The sequence below is a fragment of the Ctenopharyngodon idella genome, chromosome 9 (genome assembly GCF_019924925.1).
Source record: "Ctenopharyngodon idella isolate HZGC_01 chromosome 9, HZGC01, whole genome shotgun sequence".
NCBI classification, from domain to species: Eukaryota; Metazoa; Chordata; class Actinopteri; order Cypriniformes; family Xenocyprididae; genus Ctenopharyngodon; species Ctenopharyngodon idella.
Genome location: NC_067228.1, coordinates 29,901,413 through 29,917,461, shown reverse-complemented (window position 1 = coordinate 29,917,461; position 16,049 = coordinate 29,901,413). Strand labels below are relative to the sequence as shown.

General features: G+C 42.8%; 1 protein-coding gene across 4 annotated transcripts in view; it reads right to left on the bottom strand.

Moving 5' to 3' along the window:
- The window catches only part of LOC127518801 (activin receptor type-1-like), a 76,094-nt gene that overhangs the window by 9,463 nt on the left and 50,582 nt on the right, over positions 1–16,049 (bottom strand). The gene's annotated exons all lie outside the window — the stretch shown is intronic.

Below are 16,049 nucleotides of genomic sequence, written 5' to 3'. Positions count from 1 at the left end.
AAATGTAATTTTCAGTTTCTGTCAGTATACATCAATAATCAAAACGTTCTTGTGTGTGGTTTAATTTATAAGAAATCAGGAGTCCTGTCAAGTGCTTTAGAAACAATGCTCATTAGTCTAAAGTTAGTACATTTAGAGAATATTTATGTATTTTCTTATGTTTACTAAGCTTTCTTGGGTAAACTATTTATCATGCTTTAGTTTCGTTAGTAAATCATGCATTTGGAAAATCCTTTCAGCTGTGTGTCATAGTTTTTTTTCCTGACAGCTAGATGGTGTAAGGGAGATACTTTCATAAAGCATTTATTTAGCTGTCAACAAAAAAAAATTATTTAATTTTACTTGTTCTTACTGGCAGTTTAATGTGTTTTATGTGTTAAAGGGTTTTCCTTTACAAATTTATATACTTTTTTCATGAAATGCAATTTGCTGCACCTTACATATAGAATGGGGGTGGGAGGAATCATTTCGACATGGGCCCCTTAACACACTTTTGCTTAGGCCCCCTAGAAGTGTAGGACCAGCACTGTGTATTGTATAAAGCAATATAAAAATAAAGGTGAGCTGATTTGACTTGACTTGACAATGACTGGTGAGTAAATTTCCCTCTCAACTAGAAGTGAAGTGATGTACTGATGAGATATAATATATATATATATATATATATATATATATATATATATATATATACATATATAAATGTATAAAAGTCAACTTTTATCAAAAGTTTGGGGTCAGTACAATTTTAATGTTTTTGAAAGATGTCTTTTATGCTCACCAAAATTGTATTTATTTGACATTTGAAAAACACAGTAAAAAAGGTGTTATTGTGAACTACTATTACAATTCAAAATAACTGCTTTCTATGTGAGTATATTTTAGAGAGTAACTTTCTGTGATCAAAGCTGAATTTCCAGTAGCCATTACTCCAGTTTTCAGTGTCACATGATCCTTCAGAAATCATTCTAATCTGCAGCCAATGAGCTTGCTGGTTGACATTTAAATAGTTTGGTTCAAAGTTTGCTGACTGCAGCATCTTAAGATAAGTGAATGTTCTTTCGTTATTCCAAATCACAAAACATGTTGTGTGGTCTATTTTTATCAGTTTTTAAATGAAGCAACCTTACACAAGGTTTAAATTGTTTAACAGTTGCACATATAAGTGCCTCATTAAAGGGTTAGTTCACCAAAAAAAAAAAAAAGAAATATCTACTCACCCTCGTGCCGTTCCAAACCCTTAAGACCTTTATTCATCTTTATTCATCGGAACACAAATTAAGATATTTCTGATGAAATCCGAGAGGTTTTTTTTTATCCCCCATAGAAAGCAACATAATTACCACATTCAAGGTCCAGAAAAATAGTAAAAACATCATTAAAATAGTCAACATGACCACAGTGGTTCAACCTTAATGTTATGAAGCGACGAGAATACTTTTTGTGTGCAAACACAAAACAAAAATGATGACTTTAATTAACAATTTCTTCTCTACCCTGTCAGTCTCCTATGCTGTTCACATTGTAAACACTGTGCAGCACTTGATGCAATAAATAGTGAGGACATGCATCTTGAAAAAAATATATAATTTTTAAAATTTTACAAATGTGTCCCTCTAGTGGTTCGCTATCAGCTTCCTAAAGTCACTTCCGGGGTGATCGGCCCTCATTAGGGCTTCCTCGGGGACAATGGCCAGGGGTTTTTGGCCCAGCGAATACCTTGATCTAAAGCGGGCCAACTGGGGCTTTAGGAGTGGTTATAAACAAAGGCTTTATCTGAGTCAAGTGAGGGTCAACAACGCTGCTCATTTTCCATGTTTTCATATCAGGCTTGTGTGGAACCAGCCTTATTATGTTAGCAAATCAAATTGTACCTGTATTTGCGTGGACTCCACCCATATATATATACAGTATCTCACAGAAGTGAGTACACCCCTCACATTTTTGTAAATATTTTATTATATCTTTTCATGTGACAACACTGAAGAAATTACACGTTGCTACAATATAAAGTAGTGAGTGTACAGCTTGTATAACAGTGTAAATTTGCTGTCCCCTCAAAATAACTCAACACACAGCCATTAATGTCTAAACCGCTGGCCACAAAAGTGAGTACACCCCTAAGTAAAAATGTCCAAATTGGGCCCAATTAGCCATTTTCTCTCCCCGGTGTCATGTGACTCGTTAGTGTTACAAGGTCTCAGGTGTGAATGGGGAGCAGGTCTGTTAAATTTGGTGTTATCACTCTCACTCTCTCATACTGGTCACTGGAAGTTCAACATGGCACCTCATGGCAAAGAACTCTCTGAGGATCTGAAAAAAAGAATTGTTGCTCTACATAAAGATGGCGTAGGCTATAAGAAGATCCCTGAAACTGAGCTGCAGCATGGTGGCCAAGACCATACAGTGGTTTAACAGGACAGGTTCCACTCAGAACAGGCCTCGCCATGGTCGACCAAAGACGTTAAGTGCAAGTGCTAAGCGTCATATCCAAAGGTTGTGTTTGGGAAATAGACGTATGAGTGCTGCCAGCATTGCTGCAGAGGTTGAAGGGGTGGGGGGGGGTCAGCCTGTCAGTGCTCAGACCATACGCCACACACTGCATCAAATTGGTCTGCATGGCTGTCATCCCAGAAGGAAGCCTCTTCTAAAGATGATGCAGAAGAAAGCCCGCAAACAGTTTGCTGAAGACAAGCAGACTAAGGACATGGATTACTGGAACCAGGTCCTGTGGTCTGATGAGACCAAGATAAACTTATTTGGTTCAGATGGTGTCAAGCGTGTGTGGCGGCCACCAGGTGAGGAGTACAAAGACAAGTGTGTCTTGCCTACAGTCAAGCATGGTGGTTGAAGTGTCATGGTCTGGGGCTGCATGAGTGCTGCCGGCACTGGGGAGCTACAGTTCATTGAGTGAACCATGAATGCCAACATGTACTGTGACATACTGAAGCAGAGCATGATCCCCTCCCTTCGGAGACTGGGCCACAGGGCAGTATTCCAACATGATAACGACCCCAAACACACCTCCAAGACGGCCACTGCCTTGCTAAAGAAGCTGAGGGTACCTAAACCCTATTGAGCATCTGTGGGGCATCCTCAAACGGAAGGTGGAGAAGCGCAAGGTCTCTAACATCCACCAGCTCCGTGATGTCGTCATGGAGGAGTGGAAGAGGACTCCAGTGGCAACCTGTGAAGCTCTGGTGAACTCCATGCCCAAGAGGGTTAAGGCAGTGCTAGAAAATAATGGTGGCCAAACAAAATATTGACACTTTGGGCCCAATTTGGACATTTTCACTTAGGGGTGTACTCACTTTTGTGGCCAGCAGTTTAGACATTAATGGCTGTGTGTTGAGTTATTTTGAGGGGACAGCAAATTTACACTGTTATACAAGCTGTACACTCACTACTTTACATTGAAGCAAAGTGTCATTTCTTCAGTGTTGTCACATGAAAAGATATAATAAAATATTTACAAAAATGTGAGGGGTGTACTCACTTCTGTGAGATACTGTATATATATATATTGGGAGTCCAGGAAAATGGGCAGTGGGGATTTATGCTGAAATGTGCAGCTCATGCAATATGTTCAATAAACGCATAGTTTTCTATAGCACAGTGCCTATAGAAAGTCATCATACCCTGTGAAAATCTTTACCTTTTGTCACATTACACCCTGGAAAACAAAATATAGTCTAACTGTGTACACATTATAACCCTCATTGTTCGATAGCAGGTTAAAAAGGTCAGACTGTATTAGGTTATGGTCTGTTTCTAGCTTTCCTCAATGGGGTGTCGGTTAGCACACACTGAATCGGATCAGTTCCATGAAAAAGGAGGTTTAATGTTGACAGTTTGGGTGGTACACAACACAGCAGTACACAGGCTTTACAGGCTGTTGTGTGTATAAATTTGGGTGTGGTATTTGCTTATCGACGCACACGTTGGATACAGACAGCCCCCTCACACCTTCTGCTGAGTCAATCTCTCTTCTGCTGACGACTGACGGAATCAGCGCATGCGCACAAAATTCTGCCTTTCTAACACAGCCACCCCCAAATTTGGTCCCAAATTTGCTCCACTGAAAGGCCGACACTATTTGGGTTACCTACCCTTAGTCTCTAGTTTGGATGTGATCCCCTTCATCTTGGATCTCTGGCAGAACAATCAAGCGAGCGATGGGTCTTGTATAGACTCTGTCCTTTATCTGTATCTCAGCTGTTCGTACTTGATCATCAGTCCCAGGGAATACATTTACTACTCTTCCAATCTGCCAGAACGAACATGGTAACTGGGGGTCAACAAGCATAACAACCATGCCAGGTTGGATGTCTGCTGATGGAGTCTGCCACTTTGTCCTGGCCTGAAGTTCAGGTAAGTAGTTCTTTATAAAGGCTGTCCAGAATCTGTCAGACAATACTTGTGAATGCCTCCACCAACGTCTTCCCAGGAGCTCAGACACTGGATATATGACAGGGAACCATCTGGCCGCCCCATCAGAAGGCAGTTTGGGGTGATCGGCTCTAAACCAGCAATATCCGCTGAAACGTACCCAAGAGGTTTAGAGTTTAGGATGGCCTCTATTTCTATGAGGACAGTTCTTACCATTCTTTACCAGCTGGTAGTCATCAGGGAAACTGTCCATCTGGACCTGTCTTAGCGCAGACAGCTCTGCCTTTTGGTAAGCACTTGCTAGAGAGGAGCACCTCTGTTCTGCTGCCACCTGAAGCTCCTGTGCTACTGCTTCAACCAAGTCTTTCCAGCTACTGAACTTGTGGCCATCTGCTGTCAGCGGATGCCACAAAAGGCCACAAAAGGCACTTCGCTTTAATTCTGTGGCATCCTCAGACTCTCAGCTGTGCATTACTGGTGGTGATGGCCAATTACTCTGAGGTTGAATGAGGAACTCTGGTCCTTGTATCTACCGATTGGGTTCAGTGAGGTCCTTCAGGCTCTTACCACGGGTAAGATCATCCGCAGGTTTCCTGGCAGAGTCAACATAATGCCATGCTTTGAGATCAGTTAATTCTTGAATCTCTGCCACCCTCATTCCCACAAACACCTTGAAGCGGCAGGATTCAGAATGCAGCCAGTGGAGGACAGTTGTCGAATCTGTCCAAAGAGTGACTTTCTGGATGTTCAAGGTGAGCTCATTCTCAGCCAGCTTGGCCAACTGCGCTCCTATGAGAGCAGCGCATAGCTCAAGTTTAGGAATTGAGCACTGCTTACATGGGGCTACACGTGATCGGGCCAGGAGGAAGGAAAGGTGTATCCTCCCACTAGGATCCTCTGAACGAAGGTAAGCAACTGCCCCGTAAGCTTTCTCAGAGGCATCTGTGAAGATATGGATCTCACGTGTGACTTCTGGTTTGTCCATGCTGGATGGAGTGTAGCACCTAGGGAGGACTACTTGAGGACCCTCAGGAAGTTGTGGATCATCCCAGTTCCTGTTCTTAGTCCAGAGTTGTTGAACAATAACTTTGGCATGTGTAGTGTATGGAAGAATGACACCAAGGGGGTCATACTGACTTGCTAAGACACGATATGTGTTCCGCATCGTCAGAGCATGGTAAGTAACAGGTCTGTGCCGGAATCCTAGACAGTCTGACTCACAGTGCCAATTCAGTCCCAAGGTGGACTCACGTGGGTCTACTTTATCATGTGAAAGCCACAGTTCTAGCTTAGGAGATCTGGCTTCTGGGGGTAAGTGACTGACAAACTCTTGCACGTTGCTGGCCCACTGGCGTATATCAAATCCTCCTGTTGCCAGCAACTTACGAATTTTGTCTAGTAGCTGTCATGCTTCTTGAGCAGATGGTAAGCTCTGCAGACAGTCATCCACATAAAAGCATCTTTTAACAGAATGCCCCACATCTTTATCTGCTGTGCTATGCGACAAGACGTGCCTTTGGAGGGCGAAGGATGCACAGCAGGGACTGCATGTGGTTCCGAACGGTAGTACTTGCCATTCATAGATGTCAGGTGGGTCATCTCGTCTCATATCACACCACAGAAAGCACAGGAGGGGCCTGTCCTCAGGTAGGAGGACTTGGTGGAACATTCCACATATATTGCCGCTAATCGCCACACAGTGCTCCCTGAAACGAAGTAGAACACCCAGGAGAGAGGGACTCAGGGCTGGACCAGGCATCAAGGAATCATTAAGATTCAGTCCCTTATATTGGAAGGAGCAATTGAACACAATGCGGTCCTTGTCATTGTGGCTGACTAAATGGTGTGGGATATACCAGGTCTCTCCTGTCACATTGCTTCCGCTCGATAAGAGTTTGGTAACTGCGCCATTCAGTACTAACTTCTCAATCTCCGCATTGTACACTGCTGCTTTCTCTGGATCTTGGGTCAGTCGTCGTTCCATGCTCCAAAGACTTGGCACCACAGCTTCTTTGGGGGCACAAAAGAGGGGTGAATTCTTTCTGTGCAGCAAGGGTGTTGCATAGCGGAAGAACAGCGGAAAGGCAAAATATCAAGTTGCCATAGCCTTTTGACGTCTCTTTTGAGTTCAAGTTCAGTTGGGGTGACAGACAGGAAAAGGCACTGTTGTGGCTGCAATTGGGTCTCCAGGATTTTGGCTGGTCCCTGCAGTGTCCATCTAAGCCTTGTCTTTATGGCGGCCAGACCACCAAGAGGACCAATTTGGACAGGTGCAATAGGTGTGATTAGGTGGGTATTATCGGCACCGATGAGAAGTGAAGGACTCACTCTTTCAAAGGCCTGCAGAGGGAGATCCTATGGTCCGCAAGGCTGTGTTTTCAGCTTGACCTTGTATGCCAAGTACGGGCAGCATCGTGAAGAAGAATTGTGCGCTCAGACCCATCATCCAAAACAGCATAAGTGTCGAGCGTCTTGCCTCCATAGCGCAGCAGAACCCTGATGACCTTAAGCAGAACACGTTTGTAGTCAGTGGGTCTATCCAAGTAGTGTCTCAGTGGTTGAACTAACCAGTCAGGAACCCTCTCTGATAGACCTGGTGTTGACCTTGTGCAGGATTTGCAGGTGCTTCCCTTTGCAGACGCTTCTTCAGTGTGCACTGGGCTGCTTGGTGTGCACGTCCACATCGCCAGCAACGATGATTTGTTTGGATCCAGTCAGTCATTTGCTGTTTATCAAAGGACTCAAAGGTCAAACACTGACTGAGAAAATGGTCATCTTTATCACAGAAAGGACAGAAGGCTTTAGGTGGGACTTTGGTTTTCTCCACTTTAACTTGGGCTGCTGCAGGGGGTACCTTTGTGACCGTGTCATTCGCCCCATGAAGGATAGTAGCTGTACGGGCAGTAGATTTGGTTTCTCGCCTGCGTTCCGGTCTCTGCTCTGGTCTTTGGCTCTTGTAACTGATCTGCGACTCACTGCTTTGGCACCAAGCCTCATACTGGAGCCACTTAGAAAATTCACAGAGATTATACACCGACCCAGGACGATGGTACATCTGTCTTCTGAATCCTGATCTCATTTCAGCAGGTAACTTACTCAACAGTCTCTCCACATGTGACCCACATCGAAGTTCTGATTCTCCATCTCCAAGAGTCTCCAACATACCAACAAGAGCCCTAATTTGTAGAGCGAATCTGTCAAAAGCCTCAATATCTCCTCCTGGACAATAATCCATCACTTTGGCAATCTTCTTAAGTGCCAACTTGTGTGGCTGGCCAAACCTCTCGTTCAAAGCAGCCATAGTATCTGAGTAGGGGTATGGTGAGTTGAGATAGGAATCTGCCACCAGACGTGCTTCATCTAGCTTCAGATGATCCAGCAGGATTTGGTACCAGAACAGTTCTGTGGCATCTGGTGGTAAAAGGTTCTCAAGGGCTATCTTTAACCGGGTAAACTCGCTGGGGTCTTTAGTACAGAAGTTAGGGATGGTTGGCACTCGACCTTGGGAGGTGCTTTCTTGTCCTGCAGGATTCAAGTTAAGGAAATTAGTCCTAGGTGCTGACTTTGGCCCAGTGGGTTGCTTGTACTGATAACGCTCTTGTTCAGGATATTCCATTCTCTCCCTAGGTGATTCATACAATGTTCCTGAATGCCAGTGAGGGACAGGAGTATTAGCATAGAAGTCTGGTCTTGGTTGAGCTGTACTCTGATAATTGGTTTTATCAGGATGCTGCCAGGGAGGTGGATTATGGTGAGGACGTTCACCAGTCAGGGCTAGATCAATGCGTGATTTAGTAGGTGTGGCAGCCAGGATATGATCTTTCATAATTTGAAGTTCACCAATCATTGTTCCTAAAATGTCTAGCATATTAGTGGCACTCTGAGGCTCTACTGTTCTCTCCATTGCTGTGTTGGGCATATTACGATAACCAGTCCCCTGATTCAAACTGAGTGAGGAGCCACCAGGGTTGATAGGAAAGGGTTGGTGTGGGCCCAAGGATGGAGATAACATAGACGACGGATGGTAGGATGCTTGCTCACGATGTGGGGTTATCTTAGCTTGTGGAGTATAAGAGATCTGAGGCGAAGGCGTAGACTGATGCTCTTCCCATGGCCGATGATATGGAGAAGACTGAGGATGAAACTGGCTGCACTTGGCTGTATCTGGCACTAGGTGGTTGCAGTTCAGTATTATCCATAGCTTGAAAGGAAGAAGCCCTTTCGCCGACCATGGACCATTTATCCACTGTATCCCATGGACCTTGACTTATGGGACTCAATGTTCTGGTAGAGGGCAAAGGAATGTTCTCTGCAACATCTCCTGTGTATCTCCTGTGTATGCTGTGTTGTGTCAGGCAATGCCGGCTGGCTGACTACTCTATGACGCACAGTCGTAAGGTCAAAGTCTTTAAGGTAGGCAGGAGGTTGAACCGGACGTTTGGGTCTTACAATCTGTGCTGATGATTCTTCAGGTTGCATTTGGCCACTGATCAATGCTTTGTCCATGAGAAATGCCAGATCCGGCTCGAAGGACCATATGTTCGATAGCAGGTTTAAAAAGGTCAGACTGTATTAGGTGATGGTCTGTTTCTAGCTTTCCTCAATGGGGTGTCGGTTAGAACACACTGAATCGGATCAGTTCCATGAAAAAGGAGGTTTAATGTTGACAGTTTGGGTGGTACACAACACAGCAGTACACAGGCTTTACAGGCTGTCGTGTGTATAAATTTGGGTGTGGTATTTGTTTATCAACGCACACGCTGGATACACACAGTCTTCTGCTGAGTCACTCTCTCTTCTGCTGACGACTGACGGAATCAGCGCATGCGCACAAAACTCAGCCTTTCTAACACTCATCATTAAAGTGAAAATAACATTTTAAAACATTCTGGAGGATTATTAAAAATTGAAAAACTAGAATAACAGGGTTGGAAAAGTCCTTAGTCCCCTAATTGAATACTCCGTAGAGCCAACTTTTGGTGTAATTACAGCCATTAATCTTTTTGGATATGTCTGTACTAGCTTTGCACACCTAGATTGGGGAAAATTTCCGTATTCTTCCTTGCAGAATAGCTAAAGTTCAGTCAAATTCCGTGGTGAGCGGCACTGGACTGCTCTCTTCAAGTCCACACACAGATTTTCCATCGGATTTAAGTCAGGGCCACTCAAGGACATTAAACCTTCCTATCCTTAAGCCACTGAATTGTTCTTTTGGCGGTGTGTTTAGGATCATTGTCATGTTGGAAGGTGAATGACCTGCCTATCTTCAGCTATCTAGCAGAGGGATGCAGGTTTTCCTCAAGAATTTGGATGTACTTGGCAGCATTCATTTTCTCTTCAATCCTGACCAATCGCCCAGTTCCCGCTAAAAAGAAACACCCCCACAATATAATGCTGCCACTCACAGCAGGTGTTTGCTTTTTGCCAAACATAGCGCTGAAAGAAAGAAGCCTTTCTTGAAAAAGTGCCACACTCAGTCTTGTTTGCGCTATGCAAAAACACACCTGGAAGACTCTGATGTCAGACCAAAATTTACCTTTTTTGTCTAAACTCCAAGAGCTATGTTTGGCGAAAAGCAAACACAGCACACTACCCAAAACACACTGGGAGATTGTTCACGATTAAAGGGAAAATGGATGCTGCCAAGTACATCCAAATTCTCGAGGAAAACCTGATAGAAAACCGATACAAAATCTGTGCATGAAGATCCATTGCCGCTCACCACAGAATTTAACTGAACTTAAGCTAATGGGCAAATATTCCCCAATCTAGGTGTGCAAAGCTAGTACAGACATATCCAAAAAGATTAATGGTTGTAATTAAAGCAAAAGGTGGCTCTACGAAGTATTAAATCAGGGTACTGATGATTTTTCCAACCCTGTTATTCTAGTTTTTCAAATTTTAATAACCCTCCAGAATGTTTTAAAATGTTATTTTCACTTTGATGATGAGGGTTATAATGTGTACACAGCTCAAAAAAGTTAGACTTAATTTATTTTACTTTCCAGAGTGTAATGTGACAAAAGATGATGACTTTTGTAATGAACAGCACATTCCAGGGCCCAGTTTATGGCCGGGCCCCTCTCTGTCCGTAACAGCGGACAAAGGTTTGCTACATTTTGATTGGATCTTGGTGGACTAACACAAACAAACTGTCCAACGCCATCAGATAAAGATGTAAGGACAACATCCAGACCTCTCTTAGAGGGCAAGAAGAAGACCTCTTGTACCAAGCCTGGGAAGGACAGGACTTCTCATTGGTCCACATGCAGTTTCTGCCCTTCACCCATCTAGAGACTACTTCCTAAGGTTGGCCAGAGACTGCCATAAAAATTCCTTGGGACCTCAGCAGCAATGGGTGAAGCAAAGAGAGATCACAAAGATCCATCCAAAGCCATTCAAAACTATGTTTGAAAACCTTAGAACTGATGCAAACTACACATCCATTTCATACTTATTCACAGGAATAAGTATTCTCAGTGACAGCTATTTGTAGTGCAACATCTGACACAGATTCAGCTGTTAATGTACAATTGAATGAAAGCATGACAGTTCAATCTTCTTCCATCATGTTTAGTCTCTATTTGTTTAGAATATTGCCAAAGGTATTCTGGTGGTGGTTTGGAAAGTGAGAAATGCATTGGTAAACTTTAAAGACACTGTAAAGACTTCCAACTTTGTGCTTTATGCAAATGAGTTCCACAGGGGAAAGAAGGGTGGGCCACACTATGTGTGTCCCCTCTGATGCCAGCAGCCAATCACAGCACTCGAATGGAGAAGCGCCAAATTGCAATCTCCTCCTCATCGGAAAGGGATAAAGGTACCCTTTCAACAGACATTCCTTGTTCTGAGTCTGCCCTTCAAAGGGGAAAGACATAACAGATATACCGTTCTGGGTCTCAACTCTGTAAGGAGTGAGACATTAACAGATACACCGTTCTGAGTCTGTCCTGCACGGGGATAGGCATTGACAGATACATTCTCGTTCTGAGCCTCTGGTTCGTCCAGAGAGACAACAACAGATCCCATGATCTGAGTCTACAGCTGGCGAGGCAGCAACAGAGACGACCACGTTCTGAGCCTCCAGCCTGTGAGGAAAGAGACATTAACAAACACTACGTTCAGAGTTTCCGTCCAGCGAGACAGTAACGACATCTGCAACAAGGTTAAGCTCAGAAGAGCAAACCTTCACTCCAAGGTACCTTCGTCTGCGTGTTCCAGATTGTTAAGGACCTTCTGCACCTACACCAGGGCCTCATCTGCGTGTTCCAGATTTTAGGACCCTTTGGTGCTTCCGGAGATCAGCATCCCGCAGAGCTTCGTGTTCAAGACTGTTGAAACAGATTCTGGCTCCTCTCCCCACTGCATTGTCACCCAGCACAACCAGTGGAAGACGTCACCGTCAACGGACTCAACCACGTGGAACGTAAATATCACTTAACCAAACCTCTTTCCAGAGACCTTGGCATTGTTGTATATTATCAGTATATAATTTCCTAATTCCCATTAGATGTAATATAGCTGATGTTAGTTAATAACAAATAATCTTTCGTTTATTTGTTTAGTGCATAATAAGGTTCTCCACCTTATTATTTTTCAGAGAAACAGTTTATCTTTCCATAAGATAACGTAACTCTTCCATAGCCACACCAACTTAATCACTTGTATTTTATGTATCTTATGCACTTTATTCCTTTATCATTCATGGTATTCATTTAGTAGTTGTGTTAGTTATTCTTGTTTATCTTTTGTTAATAAAATTTATTTTATTACACTTGTGTCTTCCTTGTGCTGATAATACAGAAAAGGCTCTACAAGTTAGCAATCTCACCAATCTTTCAGATAAATCAGCTGACCGCTTTACATTAATTCCAAATGAATGAAAGCCCCTGTTGGGAGTGTTCTCATACTGCCAAGGTAAAGACCTTGAATGGTGCCCTGAACTAGGAAAAGGGGGGAAGTGGTCATCTGATGTACTCATAACCACACCTTAAGAGACGTGTGATCCAAAAATTACAACGTCAGTGGTGACGTGAGTACCAATCCCTATTTTACTTCGCATCCTTGGATGGGCGAAAGTAAAAATCACTACACTTTCTATTGGCACTGTAAATAATATACATAATGTCATTGTTCCCTCTCATGACATGGTGTCAGAAGTGTACTTTGTACCCACAACCAAGTTTGCCTTGTTTTAAGCGATATAATGTTCAAGTTTAAGCACTAAAGGCTTTTGACTTCGCACAGCCTGTGACCTGGCCTGCATGGATCCAGTGGTTCACCCGGTTTTGCATTGCGGTGAAGTACAAGTCAATTTCCTGCTTTACACAATGGGTAATGATGCCAAAGCGATATTAAGATCGTTCACGTTTGCCAAAGCTTTGCATGCAAATAATTACGATTGTTGTTGGCAAATTTAATTAACATTGAATTGGCCTCTATGAATTGGCTGAATACTGCGAGTTCAGTGCGAGCAAAGGGGAACAAATACGGGACAGAGTCATCATAGGGACTGCATATTGTGACTTTTCCAAATGTTACAAACAGAACCTGAACTAACAAAGCGGTACAGATCGCGCAGCAGTCTGAGCTCATCAAGACCCAAAACCTGAGTGGGGGAGCGAGGTGGGCGCAGTACAGCACGGACACCGGAAAGGCACAAAGTGCTTTACAGGACCACCAAATAAGGAAAGGGTGGTGAGAGGAAACAAGCCATAGACTGCACATGCTGTAATCACACAGAATAATTGCCCCGCACAAAATAAGTGATGTAGGTAATGCAATAAGTTGAACATTCTGCCATTGCATGTAAAACGAAAAAATGTCAAAAAGCTAGTAGTGTGTGATACTGAGACTAGTGATGCATTTTTCTTTGTGTCTGTAATAAATGAGTCTGCTTCTGAGGACAGGTGGTGCATTACTCTGCCTATACAGGACAGAATGGTCAATTTCAAAATTGATTCTGAGGCCAACATCATCATGTCACGCTCTACATATGAGAGCTTACATGGGCACCCTCCACTGGTCAAAGCCAGTGTAAATGTGAGAAGTCCTGGGGGAAAAGTGAGCTGTATGGTAAAATTCCCAGCAAATACTGAAAGTAAAGGGGGAAGTTTTGGATTTTTGTCATAGATGGGCCATTTGCTTACAATTTGCTCAGTTGTAGTACTGCTTGTAAGATGGGCCTAGCACAGAGAGTGGATGAAATCACAGACCATGATGATGTCTATGGAGACACTGGCTTAAGTCAGATGCAACACCTTATAATCTGGCCACCCCTCGTAAAATTCTCTTTCCCCTGTTGCCTAAGATAGAACAGGAGCTTAAGCGCACACAGTCCTTAGGGATAATTTCTGAAGTCACGGAACCAAAGGAATGGTTCTGTCAGGATTTGTGTTTACCTCAAATGTATGAATCAGGCTGTAAAACGTGAGTCCTCAGGGTTTTGGCAAATCCCTTCGGACCCAAGCTGTGTGAAGTTGACCACATTCAACTCCAGTAGGATGGTTCTGTTTTAATAGACTACCGTTACATCAGCACCCAAAATTTTACAAAGAAAAATGAGTAGACTTCTAATTGGACACAAAGGCACTGTAGTTGTTATGGATGACATACTTGTTTATGGCAAAGACCAAAACGAGCATGACGAGAATCTTGAGGCTGTTCTGAGAACTATCAGAGAGTCAGGTCTGAAACTGAACCGTGATAAATGTCATTTTAACAAATCGGAGCTGCAGTATTTCTAACAGGTGAGATTCTAAGTAATTTCATGCTCCACACAGATCATAAACCACTGAAATCAGTTAAGAAATATAAATGACAGCTCCGCATTATTTGTATTTGTTTATAGAGCAGTCTTGCCCGGTCCAATGTGGTGGACTCACTGATATATCGCAGCAATGGGCCAAAGCGGCCAGTGAGGTGTCTATGTATTTATTGTCTATGGTTTGTGTAAGCGCTCTGTGAAGGGTGTCAATGGTTTCTATTTGCAGCATGTTTTTGAGCTTTGTTGGCAATTGCAGGCATATCTGAGCGGGTGAACACAATGGCCAATCAGAAATTACAGAATTTGCTCAACAGCACTCAAAACAGAGGAGCTTTTCACACTCGCGAATCCTTTCATTATAACCAACAAAGTATAAATATGATGTCAATAAGAATTCACTGCACAGCTTCATCGATTAGAATAACAAGAGTTTTTTAAAAAAAGTGCAGCTTTGAGTAACTCACATTATAATTGACAGCTTCAGTGATTATTATGGCAGCGATCTTTGCTCGCTTTCCGTATGTAATACATATATTTTTCATGCTGCTAACTACACATCGCAAAGTTTCTGGATTGAATAGAAAATAATAGACCTGCACTTTTTCTGTGTAATGTGTTGTAATTTGTTATTCTTTTTATTGAATAACTTCTCAAATCAGTCACTCAGTGGCATTTTACGTATAAAATTACAGATTTTTAAATATAAAATAGTTCTAACCACTTTGTTTTATGATCTGTCCTGACAGTGATTATTTTTTATGTCATGAATAAATAAGATAATTTAATATTACAAACTGTTTCTTTGTATTTATTTAGGATTTATTGTCAGTACTGGGCTCGCAGTTTGCATGGGTTACTTTGTACTGTTTGTGGATGACCGTGTTAGTCCGCCACAACCAAAGACTATTTTTGACCCAGGAAAACCCCTGAATCATTATCAATAAATGTTTTTTTTTAACAAAAACTTAACAGTCCATCCATGACTCACAGGTTAAGGTCTGCGAGGAACTGTCTCACACCACCGCTGCGCAATTCTAATTCCACGGTCTGTATGCATAATCAAGACTGACCAATCAATTGTCAATCCTCAATGGGTAACACAACGATGACTGATTATATGACTGAAGCCATGGATTAAACTATTACATTTCACATGACTCTTCTTAGCAACTAAAACAGCTCAAGTCATAGTAATTAGAAAAAGAAAAACTAAAATTAAAATATATCAGGGTTGCCAACATTGGTTTCCTGGCTGGAGTGAGATTTTGATTGCTGAATCCAACAATTTGTTGTTTCTTAATTTTCTCCATCTAGTACTGTAGACAGCTCTGTATTGATCAAATTAGCCACTTTTCCACCGAAATTACCTGGAACAATTTGTCCCAGGAACTTTTTTCACAGGAACTTTTTTTCCCCCAGGCCTGTTGCTGTCTGCATTTCCATCACAGTCTAAAGTACCATGAAGAAGCCCGGTAACGTAGGACTGCACACAACTTTCCAGTTCCTGCTGGATTTTGTCCTGCACATATAAGCTTAATAAAGCCTGAACCTCGTCTCGGTCCATCTGTCGTATTATTTAAACTCCATTGTTGATTCAAATAGCAAACAACTCTTACTGCACGCACCGCAACAGACTTTTAAAAATGATTGTTGAAATAAAATGCTGCGTGGAGTCAACCAATCAAAATGCTGCGTGAACTTAACCAATCAGCATGTTCAGCACTCAAGTCCCATCCTCGAAATTTCCTGAACTTTAAAAAGTACTACCTCGTGAGCAGGTTCTTTCTGAGGGGGAATTTTTACCCAGAACTTAATTGAGACCCTGGTTCCTGCAGTCAAAACACACCGAGTACCACCCCAAAGTCCCTAGTTCCTGGGGAAAGTTCCTGCGGTGGAA